Genomic DNA, 12,794 nt, shown 5'->3' with positions numbered 1-12,794 from the left:
TAGGATTCCACCAATTGCTGCCTTGAAATCTCTGCTGGTCCTGGGCCTCCTTCGGTGAGTGATATTCAGTCCTGAGATGCCTCTGACCCATAAGGAGATCTGATCAGTTTTCAACTGAAAACCAGACAATTTGCCAACCCCTGACACCTGCTCTGCCCCCAAACCTTGAAATTTTGTGCAGAAAGCAGACATTTTCTATTGATATTTTTGTTTGATGAAAAACCAAATTTCCATCAAAAAAGTTTTGATTTAAAACTTTTACCGATCCTACCCATGATTTAATACAGAAGCCACTCTGGGCCCAGCAGAGACTGAAAGCCTGTTGTGCACTGCAGAGCTGAGCATGAGAGAGAGGAGATGGAGAAAGTGAAGCATGAAGGCTGGGTGGACAATGGAAAATGATAATAGAGATGACAATATTTGGCCAGGAAATGGGGAGGAAATCATCTGTACTTGGAGGGAAGGAGCAGAGGATCAGGAAGGCTGGGGTAGAAGAAGCAGGGATAAGGGGAAGGACGAAGGCAATTGGCCTGACTGGGTTGGTACCAGGAGAGAGAAGGATAGGAGGAGAGAGGATAAGGATGGTACTTCACTAGGTTTCGATATGCATCCAGTTTTGGATGGACTTATCGAGACTGGTTCAGACCCAATGAGGCTCAACAATTGCTAGTGGAATCCCAGCAGAGCCTGCCAGGAATCTCCATTCTCCATTGTCCACCCAGCCTTCATGCTTCCACTCAGTCTATAGAAAGGAATCATTCACATCATATTTTTGTTTGATTACTGTGGCTTAAAAGGAGCCAAATCAGAAAAAAGAAACATGCCTGTTTCCCTTTCTTTAGTGTCTCACATTAGAACTGCGGATTTTTTCTGACATTTTACACCAGATTCTGCCACTGTAAGTTACTTAGAGAGATACCGGACTCTGCAAGGACTCCCTTTGATTTTAGTGGATCTACTTACAGAGAAGAGTGATCAAGAGTGGAAGAAATAATCCTTAATTTTACAACTGTTGCAACATTTTTAAAATGCCGTTAGACATTTTAAACCAAAACAGAATATCTAAAAAGTGTATTTGTTGCTTATAAGTCTGAAAAAAGATAAGAATGATCCTTTAATGATACATATCCATGACGTTTAGAGTATTGCATAGCTGCATTTTTTTATAATTATGAGCTGGTCAGAAAATGTTTTTTCTCCAGCTGAAAATTTCAGTAATTTTTTATTTTTATTTTTTATCAAAAATTTCCAAGCAAAAACATAAGCTTTTCAATGACGACAAAATAATATTTTTGTTTTATTGACAAAAACATCAAAAACTTTAATTTTGTCAAAAACCCAATTTTAATTGAAGAAAATGTTGATGGAAATTTTTTGACCAGTCCTACAGAACAACATGGCTACTGAGCAATCTCTGCATAGTAGTGAACTATTGGTGTTCCAGTGAAAGTTTCTTTCCTGTATTTACAAAGTACTGTAAATACATTCAAGCAGTGGTAATTTCAGTGCCTTTATACACATATGAATACTAGCATTTCTTAAAAATATAATTACAAATAACAGCATATTTTCAAAGCTATAGAAAATCACTACCATCACAGATCACAAGTCATTCAACAGTAAAGAGATAAAATATTTTTTTTGAGATAAAGCCGTACAAATCAAAACAAACAAAAAAAAACAAGCCAAAAACAAACAAACAAACAAACAAACAAACCCACAACAGCAGATTATGTTAGTTTATCTCAGGTAAAAATCAGATCACAATAGCTGGTCAAATCCTGCAATTCTTATGTAAGCAAACATTCATTGGACTTCGAGAAGTTTTCATGAGTTAGGACAGCAGGATTGGATGCAGTAGGGGTATTAACTACAAGAAGACAATCTGGACTCAATTGGCTGAACATAATCATGCAATAATTCTGTTGTTTACTATTTCAGGGATTAAGAGGATTGAAGAATGGAACAATGTTACAGAATCACGGGAAACTATAATTAATAAAATCTGAAACTCAGGGCACTGAACCAAATTTTAACCCCTTTTTCTTCATAGCCAGTCTAACAACATCTGCAAGCGATGAAACACTCCTTATTTCTATCGCTACACTCAAACTCTACCTAGCTACAGAAGATGTTAGCAAATATCAGTACATAAATACCACAGTTTCTCACTTTCTTCTGCCCTCTGATATTTCCTTATGAGAGTTGCATCGGGTCATAGGAATAAGTAACAGGGACTGAAAAATCAAAACAGAACTTGGTTTCAAAGCTCCACCTCTACTCTAGGTTTGGAAGAGATATTTAAAGATATACCTTCCTGGGAGCAACAAGAGTGTGTGTGTGTGTATGTACGTACAATAAAATATATTTAAAATGGAAATTTTTCCTGAACTGCAGTTGGCATTTCTGAGCCTTTTGCTGGTGGTTGCCACCCTATTGCAATGGGAGAATGTTTGTACAAGTGATACAATGGGAAGCCTAATACCTCAAACTAATTACTGTCGGACTTCTATCAATCACTGGAGAACTTTAATTCTCCAAGCAGGAAACTGCTGAGATATTCCATTTATCCCTCTCACATGTAATGGAAAATGGACTTGAACTTATAACTGCTTGGTGTGAGAGCATTTAATGTGCAAGGAGAATGGATTGTTTAAACATGTTTATTTCCTACTTCACAGTTCATGGGATTAATGCCTGGTAACAAGCTTGATGGCCCAAGTCAGCAATGCACTTAAGCACATGTTGAACTTCTGTGACATTAACCATGTGCTTCAGTGCTTTGCTGAATGGTGCCTACTTTCTTTCATTACTGACACATCTTTATGTCCAGCTGTGTATTAAACAAAAAGAATGACACAAATAAAATTAAGAAAAGCAAGTTTACTGGCTGTCCCTCAGATACCACAGAATATGCTCCAAGCAGAAAGTCTGGGATGTACACCTTAACATGTCTTCACCAAACATGGATACTCCATCTGAGAAGCAGATCTCATCAGGGAACAGGCCACCCAAATACCCTGAGAGAATTTGCTTCAATACAGATATAAAATCTACTCCAACCGCACACCCCTAGTTGTCACCCACCACCCCATCGTGGAACCCATAAGGGGAAACATCAAATATCTACAACCCCATACTCAATGGGAACTCCATCCTGAAAGAAATCTTTCCTGAACCTCATCTTCAGACCTTCAAACAAACCCCTTACGTCTCCAAGCTCATCATGAGAACAGCTCCCCACAGAACAGAACACACCAACTCAAAGTAGCACCAGCCCTGCCAGAACAACAGGCGCAAAACCTGAAGACATATTCCACTGTTACAATGATCAACACCCCCACAACAAAATACCTTTTGGGATCCCTGGGTCCTACTCATACCTATCACAACATGCGGTATACCTCACTCAGGGCACTAAAATCCCCAACAATAACTATGTGGGTGACACCAGACAATCACTAAACTCTTTTATGAACTCAGACAGGAAAATGATAAAAGACAAAAACATCCTTTTCACAAAGTGATTACTCCATATCTGATCTATCAGTCCTCAAAGGAAACTGCACAATATCTTCTAAAGATGAGCTGGGATTTTAAATTCATAACTTTATCTGACACTGAAATTCATAGTCTTAATAAAGAATCTGGATTTTATGGCTTATTACAACAATAAACCTACTTAACCCCCCTTTTTGGTCTATGACTACAGGGGTGTTAATGTGCCACATCACCTTGAATGGACCCTTAGAATATCTGCTAACAGCTTATGCTAAACCAGTGTCACCAACCAGTAGAACGAGATCGATTGGTACATCGTGGAGCCTCTGACAGTCGACCGCAATCACAGTCTAGGATTGCCAACCCTTCTGCAGCCAAACTGGGAGATCAGCCGCTAACATTCTGGTGGTGCAGCGGGGCTTAGGTAGGGTTCCTGGCTGCCTTGGCTCCTTGCTGCTCCTGGAAGCAGACAGTATGTCTGACAGAGGGTTCCAGGGGGGACGGGGACATCAGGGGGTCTCCGTGTGCTGCCCTCATCTGCAGGAACTGTCCCCACAGCTCCCATTGTCCGGGAACAGCGAACCGTGGCCAATGGGAGCTGCGTGGACAGTGCCGGCAGATGGAAGCAGAGCGTGGACTTGGAGCCACCTGCCCCCACCCCCGCAGAAGCCGCTGCCGGACATGCTGGCAGCTTCCGGGAGTGGTGCAGGGCCAGGGCATCCAGGGACCCTGCCTTAGCACTACTGTGCCGCCACATGGGAGCCACCTGAACTAAGAGGTGCCCATCCAAAGCCTGCACCCTGAGACCCTCCTGCACCCCAACCGCCTGCCCTGCACCCAAACTCCCTCCCAGAGCCTGAACTGTGCTAAACAATCTGTTTGATCTTGTATTTAGCTGTGATACTCTGAGTACCTTTCCAGACCTGAAGAAGAGCTCAGTGTAACTTGAAAGCTTGTCTCTCTCACCAATAGAAGTTGGTCCAGTAAAATATATTACCTCACTCACCTTATCACGTACGTTACTTAGCATGCTAATGTTGTTCAGACTGAGAAATGAATTTTTAGGGAAAAAGGATTTACACAGCAAGTGAAAATGAGCAGCTGTTCTACTAAATATCACACTCTGCTCTGTCCTGGTGATAATTTACCCTGAAGCTCACATTGTCAGTGAACAAGCAAACTACATAAGTGCCAACATTAAGAACCTAAGGCTATATCTACACTACGGACCTTAAAGTGGCACAGTTGTACCACTACAGCTGCGCTGCTGTAAGGTCTCGTGTGTAGCCGCTCTATGCAGGCAGAAGAGAGTTGTGCTGCCGGCATAATTAAACCACTCCCAATGAGTGTTGTTAGATATAGTGGCAGAAGAGCCTCACTAATTTTTCCTTGTGGATGCTCCAGCCATGGAACACCCACGGAGACAGCGCCTATGTCTCTGACCAACAAAAGTTTCACCGACAAAAGCGCTATTGTAAACAAAGCCTAAAATTACATTGAATTCTCTACAGGACCTTGGGAGGTTCATCCCTTTAACACTTTGTCAGACTGTCACGCTATAGTGATATATTTCACATCTATATAATTAGATCCTCAGCTCATTATCTTATCCACAGTATCTGCACTGGAGTTGGTCTGATAGATCATTATTTAGAATCAAGAGAAATCATCTGAGCAAAGAGCTAACGATAATAAATTCATTGTTTGACATAAAAAAATCAACATTTGCAGCAGATATCACACCATTCCCATAGTTATTTCCTGCTCTAAGTATGGGGATGACTGTGGTATCTCAGAGATTACTGTTTGGTAACAAATGTCAAATGCTGAATTTGAATGATAACTACTGTACCCAGGCCAAGGAGAAATGTTTAGCTTTATTCACAATGTTAGTTCTTACCACAGATGAAACAACTACCAAACTCGCTCAGATGACCCTCAATTTTAAGAAGCTGATGACATTTTTAACCCTCCCCCTCAACTATTGTTTGGCTGTTTTTCTTTACTGCTGCCTTTGCTTGGGCTCTCAACAAAATCCCAGCACAGACCAAATCACCTTCTTGTAGTCAAAGTATAAACCTTCCTCACAGCTGAGACAAATTTTCAAAAAGGGGCATCAATGGGTGGAGATAAGAATGTTGGGTTTTGTACATATAAATTCTATTAGCTCCTGTGCAAGTGACACACTCTATTGCCACTGTGTGTAAATGTTAGCACTCGAGTCATGTGTGTGCAGGGGGTTGTGGGCACACAAGTGCAGGCTGGGTTGGGGCTCTTTTGAAGATTTACTCCTATTGTGTCATATCCGTATTCATCAGGACAGAAGACATGGACAGCAGTAGCTATGACAGATTCATTCTGGGTAGAGGTGGCTTACGGGGCAATAAGCCCCTCCCCCAAAGGCTCACCAAACACTGGTGATTAATTGAGCCTTGCCCTCTGCCTCTATTGCAATGTCTTCCTCCAGGTACTGAAGTGCTCAAGGCCTCTCTCCAGAATTTTTGTTCACAGGGTCTCAATCCCCCCTAAACTCTAGCAATAGTGGGATGGAAGGTTTCCTGGCCTCAAACACATAGACAGGCATATGGACAAGCTGATTCTGTCCTTATAATGGTTTATAGTCTCAGATTATTTCCTGAGCCCTGCCATGGTCTCTCTTAAAAACTCCAGGGCCCAGGAGAGGTGGGGTGCCCTCAGGGATCCAGGCTTCAGCCATTGGGCTGAGGGAAGTGGGGAGCCTGGGGTTTCTGCCCTGCGGTGGGGTGGTGGGACTAAGGGCTTCTGCCCTGCGGGACAGCAAGGCTCCAGGCTTCAGCTGCAGGGAGGAGGATCTTGGGGTTTGAGCCCCACGAGAGGTGGGGTGCTGGGACTTGGGATTTAAGCCCCATTTGGGGGCGATGCAGGGGCTCAGAGCTATAGCCCCACAAGGGGCACCAGATCTCGGAGCTTCTGCTCTATGGGGCGTGCCGGGGCTTGGGGCTTCTGTCCCCTGAGAGAAGCTGGGGCTCCCCACAGGTTTGAAAATGTTTACCGGAGCACTGCTCTGGACAGCTCTGGCTGAATTTAAGCCCTGCTCCTTATCATCTCTCATTTCCACCATGGAACCCAGGTATATTCCCATTATTCTCCCACTGAGGTCAATGAGAGTTGTGCTCACGTATCCAAGATGCAAATTTGAGGTTTATTCTTTAAACCAGGCAGTAATTAAACTATTCTGCTTACATCAGTTCTCCTGACTTCAGCGTCTTGGGACACTTGCGATTCTTCTGAGTCATCAAAGGTCAACGGATTACACGTGCTGTTTCTATGGCAAGGGAAGAAAACTGTTATTAAATATTCTCTGAAACAGCACAACACAGACAAGTAATCACCATAGTACCCTTTGCACACTTGTCCCCCACAGTAGATTCTTTTCAGTTACTGAGGGACAAACTTGATCATCTTTACTATTTGCAATACAGCACCACCCAGAGGCCCAGACCAAGACTACAGCGCCAGTGTGCTAGTCACTGTACATACATACAGTAAGGGACAGTTCCTACCCCAAAGAGCCTGCAGTGCAAATAGAGAAGATAGGCAAAGGGTAGGAGAAAGGAATCATTGCTGTCTCTGTTGTTACAGATGGGAAACTGAAGCACAGAGACATTGAATTGACTAGCAGGAAGTCTGGACAGATCCAGGAATCAAGGTCAAACCTTGTCCCAAATCCAATGCCTTACTTCCAAGACCTTTTTCCCCTGAGTAAGAGTGAGGAAATTCACAGTGAGAGTAAAATAATGAACTGTACTGTATGGGTCAGATTCATCTTTAAATGATAATGTGAACCAAGAGATGAGTCCATCGAACTCAGTCAAGTTACAGGGGTGACAGGAGAACCCCTAGACAAGACTGAACACAACAACAAAGTGGACAAGGTCTCCCAGATATTTAGATATTTAGGGGAACGCACAACACTTGCCAGCAGACAGGTAAGTCTATACTGATACCAGCTTAGTTCATCTTGATGTTCCTGCACCACTGCTCCCTACTAAGCACATGGTGAAGAACACATTCTAATGTCCAGTTACTTAGCTAATACTTATACTGTACTTTGAAGGTGCAAGGTCAAAATCTGCGCAGGATAGAAGTCAGATTGTGTCCATGAATAAAGACTCTGAGATAGAAAGTCTGCTCTGGTGGGGATGGGGGTAGGGGGAGGGAGGGAGAAGATTCTGGTGACAACAAACTCCCTTCTTCAGGGGGCCAGCCCAGCCTCAAAAGTGTTTGTCACTGGCCAGAGAGTTTGTGAGACCAGGGCAGTTGGGGAATACACAGATTCGTTACATCTCCTCAGCAGCCTTTGTGCATGGGTTTCTTGTGGAGCTGCAGGCAGATTTCAAAGCTGCCCTCCTACTCTGATAGAGGGAAGTGAAATTTTTACTAGATCTGGACTGCGAAGTGTTCTATAAATGTGTCATTATTCTGACAATGTCACTCAAAATGCTGGTCCATGACAGAATACTTTTACAAGAAGTATCTTCATGATAAAACAGCAAATCTTCTGCACCTATTGGAAATAGCAAGTGAACCAGGTACAGGAACAAACATCTACAGAAAAGTTCATTTTCTAATAAATTCTATAGAACTTTACGGGGGATGATGTGGTTAGAAGGCTGACAGCAATGTGGAGAAAGCAGCTAAGGTCATCAGTAGGGTTTGAATGTGTCATCTTCACCAATGCACAGACATCCACCACTTTAAAGAAGGAACTCCATTAGTGGGAAGAGATAGTAGGCTTTTATCTTCACTATGGATTAAACATTAGAGGGGCAACACTGTCAGGAACGCAGGTGGCTCCTTGCACGGTCACCTAGTAACCCAATGAACTTGGCTGGGCCCAATGAACCCTCACTAATTGACTGTGCTCTCTGATTGGAGCCAACATCCCTATTTAAGCCTGGTAGCAATAGTAGCACAATGTCTGATCAATGCGTTCCATGCCTGCAGTTGTCAGACCTGCTTCTTGTACCAGTGCCTGTCTCTGCTCCTGCCCTAGTCCCTGCCTTCTTCAGAACTCTTGATTCCTGGCTCAAAGCACTGGCTAATCTCTTGATTATGACGCCTCCTCCGCCTTTTGGTTCTGTTCTGGATCCTGACTCCTGTCTCTGTCCATTAGCTTCTCTGACCATTAGCTTGTCTGACCACTAGCTGCACTCTGATTCTGCTCTGACCACTAGGCCAGACTCCTGTTCCAACCACTAGCTTGCAACGCCTAAACCTCGGTCTGTAACAGTTTGAGCAGCCCAGCAAAAGGCAGGAGGAGCCTTCACCTCGTAGCATGGAGCTTCCCTACAGAAAGGCCCCAGCAGGACCCCAGTCCAACATTTCAGACATTGTTGGGGAACTGCTGGCTCAGGTCGCATAATTCAGTGGGCAGAATCCAGCCCTCCAGGCCCAGTACAAGACCAGGCACTGTCTTCTGTCCCTGCAGACATTACAACAGCTTGGACTAGCTTCCCTGCCTGGCCTTTACCTTGTACAGCAGAGCCCCTACGGAAGGACAAAACAGGGCCTCCCACAGCGGGAGCAAGTTATGTTCCCATGCTCTCTCAGGCAGGTGAACTGGCCAGTGTAGAGAGGTCAGGACTATGGCTGCAACTCATTTGTTCTCACCCTTCCATTGGGCTCAGTTGTTCTCACCAGTGCCCGTGGAGGGGGCAGCCATGACACTGGGCATTTCTGGTTTGCCCTGCATTAGCTGCATTGGATGCTGTATGAGCATCCAATAACAATAACTCCACGCCCAGGAGAGCAAAGCTGTGGCTAAAGTTACACACACCCAAGGCAGGATGTTTTTGTCACACTTTTTTTTTTGCTCCTCAGTTACGCAAGCATAAATCCAAATAACTCCATCGACTCCAGTGGAATTATCTGAATTTACAGTGATGCATCTCAGAACTGTAAAAAAGCATCTCATTCACATGTACTATTTTTATATGACACTCTCTGGTGTTACTATTTATGCCTTAGCCATTCGGTGTAGTGTGACTAATTTATGATTTCTGTAGGGATGGGGACTTTCAATCTGCCTCCTTTTACTACTGTAAAATTCCCATCTGCATTGAGACATTAATATGGTTTTAGGCATTTAATTTCCTTCTTTTTTTTTTAAAAGAGGAAATCTGAATCTATGGATGTGAGCTCAACTAAGCATGGGGTCACAAATTCAACTAAATGCACCACAGCATAAATATAATCATAAAAAGGAATCTACTCAAGGTATTTCAATGCATGGAACTCCAGCGAGCTACATAATTCTGCATGTCTCTGTTGCTCTATATGATTCAAATGACTAGAGCATATATTTTTCATTACTTTAAATTTTGTTAATTTATAATCTATTTTTTCACCTGATCTTGTCAAAGCTCATATCCTGTAGTGATATACATACAAAGACTCCATTTTGCAAATCTAACTCGGAAGTTACAAATATTCACATAAGTAGCCTCCCATGATGACAAAAGGTGGCCAGCTCAGTTCCAAACTTAGTACTTTTAGAACAAAATTATTTTGAGTTGGATGAAAAAAAGTATCCAAATAATGCATGAAACAAGTGTTGGTTTTTGACCCTCGTCTAATGACAAAAAGGCCAAGTAGATTTTCTTCAAACTTTCATTTTTGGGCTGAGGGCAAGCATAAAAGATTTTAGACCTAAAGATAATGATAATGTTTTATATATGCACACACACACACACGCGCGCGCGCAGAATCAGATTGTTGCCTCAATAAAGATTAATAGCACAGCTTGTGATAATACAGTGAGGGATTGGATGATGGATTACCACCCACCAGTAATAAGATCAGGAGGGATTTTATGAGTCAGGACAGATGAGAAATACAGAGTTTTTTTCTTTATTTTCATGGGAAACTAGCACTTGAAAGTTGGTCACGGCCTTTTGGAAAAAGCACTATTTAATGTAATTTCACTGTTGTAGTCATCGGTTTTATGTGTCAGCTCCGGCGACACAATGAAACCTGTTTGTAGTGTGATCTATTTTCAAAGATGCGGGAACGAGTGACACTCTGAACGTCCTGAGTGATTTCCACTGAGATCCAGTGAGTGTGTGGTCACCGTCTGAGCTGGCTAATAGTATTTAAGGGGAAAACTCTAGGTCTTCTCAGTGTTTGGGATTTCCTCATTGGTGCATAGCCGCACTGGTGCAAACCTCAACTGTAGACAAGGAAAGCCATGATTTGTGCTAGCTTACTTTATCCATGCTTGAATGTAGGATTGTCATTTGGTGCAAATCACAGGTTTCCTTGGGCCCATTCCTGTTCACCCCTGGGTTTTACATGGTTCCTGGCCATCAATGACTAAAACTGAAATAATCCCAAGTAAAGATCACGACCTATAGAAAAAGACATTTCCCAGAGGGAACGAAAAAAGATTAGATAATGAGTCATTGCAGAAAATGGAGGTGTTTTTAAACTAGAGGCTGTTAATGAAGACAGGTGGATTTCCTTGTGACACATAATTTGAGAGAATTTTTTTCACTCCCAGGAGCTTTTGGAAAGTTAGGTTAGTTTCGTTTAACACTTTTTAAAGAAAAGTGTGAACCCAGGGACTGTACAGCTTCTTAAAAATGAAACAGAAGTAATCCTAGCCATTAAAAATGTTTAACCTGCCCAGAGCATTTGAAAAGCTACAGCCAGTATGCTGTTAAAAGCAAATGTAAATGCCTTAGCATATTTAGAGAGCTTTGTTTTTGGAAAACTTGCATCACGAAAACAAAGCTGCAAATATAACTGAAAACTGCAGGGTCAAATCCTGCTCAGCTTACTCATCCACACAGCCCCTTGGATTTCAAAGGGACAGCTCATGTGAGGAAGGAGAGTAGAATCTGGTCCCCAGGCTCCTTTGAGGAGGCTTTCTGTGAATATTCCTGGATTTTACATTCATCTCAGTCCTATCCGAAGGTCTATATTTTATGTCACTTACCCACCTTATTCTCTCTCAAGTTGATAGTGTTGTTTTCAAGACAGAATAAAGATCTGACTGCAGATGGCATTTATGAGCATGGTGAGTATAAATCTACTTCTGCTGAATAATCTCTCTCTCTTCCCCCCTTTCAGTTTGTGACCTAGGCTGTGACATCATTCCCTAAGGCACTAGAACACATTCCCCTGAACATAGTCTAGAACGGTGTTGTCCTGTCCAAGCTAGCAATGCACATCTGTTCAGGCATGGATGCTCCCGTCATATCAAACAACTTGGCTCATGCAAACTTGTAGTATGGTTCAGCCAAAAGATGCTGCACATGAATTTGTCTGCTGAGCTAAGAGTATAACTGTACTATGCACTCCTATCGGATCTTCCAGCTGAGGATCTTAAAGCACTTCACAGTGAAATACCCTTGTGAGCTAAGTATTATTGTCTGTAGTGTATAGCTGGGGAGCCAGATCCTCAGCTGATGTAAATGGGCAGCTATGTTAACTTCCTCCTGCTGCAGTTCTTGCCTGGGAAATGAGAAGCAGAGAACTTCATTGATTTGCCTAAATTCACCCAGCAAGAGCATAGATTGTACAGCAGGCTCATGCCTATGCCCCACAGATGGGGAAGCATCAGAAGATTCAGGTGATCACTCTGGAAATAACCTGTTCTTGCAAGACTTCTAAATGCCCTGATTGGAAATGTTGTATTAAAAGGGCACTATCATTTATTTATTATATATATATACATCTATATATCTAAAATCAGATATATAACATGTAAGAAAGAGATGGCCTGATTCTGATGACACACTCGTTTTACCCAGGTCTTACTCCACTGGGCTAGAGTCTGATCTCTGTCACACTGGTGTAAATCTGCATCAGTGGAACTACTGCAACACCAGTCCAAGTCGAGTCAGAAAATGGCTGATTGATTTTAGTGCAGTTACTCTGTATTTACGCTATTTTAAGCATGAAGAGACAGGCCCAGCACAAGAGCGATGTGTCTGCCATGAAATTTTAGCCTCGTGCCTGTTTTCTATACACTCTGTTGGCTACGTTCTTTGTTGCTTTCACTTTCCTCTGGGCACAGCATAGAGAGGGAAGCCAGAATGTTGCCTGTTCTAGGTCCCTGTTTATGGGTCTGGTTCTACCCTGACCCCATCCCTGTCTGATGTAAATGGCACTGGCTGGCTATGGGATCATCTGTATTGCCAATTTGCAAGGCACATCAGCTATAGGCCTTCTTGCACCTCTGCACCCCAGCACACCAGCTATGCTGGGTGGTGCAGAGTTGTGCAGAGGTGGCATACTGGCTTTACATC

Source organism: Gopherus evgoodei, chromosome 2 (genome assembly GCF_007399415.2).
Source record: "Gopherus evgoodei ecotype Sinaloan lineage chromosome 2, rGopEvg1_v1.p, whole genome shotgun sequence".
Lineage (NCBI taxonomy): Eukaryota > Metazoa > Chordata > Testudines > Testudinidae > Gopherus > Gopherus evgoodei.
The sequence above is the reverse complement of the archived record's forward strand: the minus strand, read 5'-3'. Positions refer to the sequence as shown.